Source organism: Chrysochloris asiatica, unplaced genomic scaffold, assembly GCF_000296735.1.
Source record: "Chrysochloris asiatica unplaced genomic scaffold, ChrAsi1.0 scaffold00107, whole genome shotgun sequence".
Lineage (NCBI taxonomy): Eukaryota > Metazoa > Chordata > Mammalia > Afrosoricida > Chrysochloridae > Chrysochloris > Chrysochloris asiatica.
Genome location: NW_006408625.1, coordinates 10,913,855 through 10,916,221, shown reverse-complemented (window position 1 = coordinate 10,916,221; position 2,367 = coordinate 10,913,855).

The window sequence follows — 2,367 nt, the reverse complement described above, 5'->3', positions numbered from 1 at the left end:
TGCATCATTTACATATACAGAGTCCAAGCTACATGGCAGAGGAGTCCAAAGTGTTCATATACTGAGAGCTAGCTACCTGCAAGAGTAGTCCAACATGTCCATATACAGAGTATTAGCTACATGGCAGATGAGTCCAACATGCCCACATAGTGAGAGCCAGCTACATTGCAGATGTGTCCAATATGTCCATATACTGGGAGCTACCTACATGGCAGACAAGTTCAATATGTTCAAATCAGAGAGCTACCTACTTGGCAGATCAGTCCAACATATCAATGTACAGAAAGCTAGCTACATGGAAGAGTCCAAAATGTCCATATACATAGAACTAGCTACATGGCAGAGTAGAGCAACATTACCATATACAGAATTCTAGCTACATGGCAGATGTGTCCAACGTGTCTATATATGGAGAGCAAACTACATGGCAGATCAGTCCAAAATATCATGCTCAGAGAACTAGCTACATGTCAGACGAATCCTCAATGTCCATAAACAGAGAGCTAGCTACATGGCAGAGTAGTGCATCATTTCCATATGCAGAGTTCAAGCTATGTGGCAGATGAGTCCAAAGTGTTCATATACTGAGAGCTAGCTTCATGGGAGAGAAGTCCAACAAGTCCATATAAAGATAACTAGGTACCTGGGTAATGAGTCCAACATGTCCATATCCTTAGACCCAGCTACATGGCAAACACGTCCAATATGTTCATATACAGAGAGACACTTACTTGGCAAATCAGTCTAACATACCCATGTACATAGAGCTAACTACATGGAAGACGAGTCCAAAATGTCCATACACAGAGAGCTAGCTACATGGCAGGGTAGTGAAACATTTATATATACAGAGTTCTAGCTACAATGCAAATGAGTCCAACTGTCTATATACAGAGAGCTAGATACATGGCAGATTAATGCAACATTATCACATACAGTGTTTTAGCTACATGGCAGATGTGTTCAACGTGTCCATGTATTGAGAGCTAGCTACATGGCAGATCAGTCCAACATGTCCAAGTACAGGGTACTAGCAACATGGCAGATGAGTCCAACATGTTCATATACTGAGACCAAGCTATATTGCAGAAGTGTCCAACATGTCTATAAACTGGTAGCTACCTACATGGCAGGTAAATTCAGTATGTTCATATACAGGGAGCTACCTACTTTGCAGATCAGTCCAACTTATCCTTTAACAGAGAGCTAGCTACATGGAAGATGATTCAAAATGATCATATACAGACAGCTAGTTACATGGCAGAGTTGTGCATCGTTTCCATATACAGAGTTCAAGCTACAGGGCAGATGAGTCCAAAGTGTTCATATACTGAGAGCTAGCTACATGGCATAGTAGTCCAACATGTCCATATAAAGAGTACTAGCTACCTGGCTTATGAGTCCAACGTATCCATATACTGAGAGCTACATACATGGAAGACAAGTCCAATATGTTCATATACAGAGAGCTACATACTTGGTAGATCAGTCCAACATATCCATGTACAGAGAGGTAGCTACATGGCAGACGAGTCCAAAATATCCTTATACAGAGAGATAGCTACATGGCCGGCTAGTGCAACATTTCCATATACAGAGCTCTAGCTACAAGGCAGATGAGTCCAACTTGTCTGTATACAAAGAGCTAGCTACATGGCCGGGTAGTCCAACATGTCCATATACAGGGAACAAGCTACATGGCAGATGAGACCAACATGTCCATACACTGAAAGCTTGCTACATGGCAGAGGAGTCACTATGTTCATATACAGAGAGCTAACTACTTGGCAGATCAGTTCAATATATCCATGTACAGAGAGGTAGCTACATGGCAGACGAGGCCAAAATATATAAATACAGAGAGATAGCTACATAGCAGGGTAATGCAACATTTCCATATACAGAATTCTAGCTACAATGCAGATGAATCCAACTTATCTGTATACAGAGAGCTAACTACATGGCAGGGTAGTGCAACATTTCCATATACAGAGTTCTAGATACCAGTCAGATGAGTCCAACTTGTCTGTATAGAGAGATCTAGCTACATGGCTGGGAATTCCAACATGTCCATATACAAGGGACAAGCTAATTGGCAGATCAGTCCAACATGTCCATATACTGAGACCTAGCTGCATGACAGAGAAGTCACTATGTTCATATACAGAGAACTAACTACTTGGCAGATCAGTTCAATATATCCATGTACAGAAGGTAGCTACATGGCAGACGAGGCCAAAATATATAAATACAGACAGTTAGCTACATAGCAGGGTAATGCAACATTTCCATATACAGAATTCTAGCTACAAGGCAGATGAATCCAACTTGTCTATATACAGAGAGCTAGCTACATGGTAGAGTAGT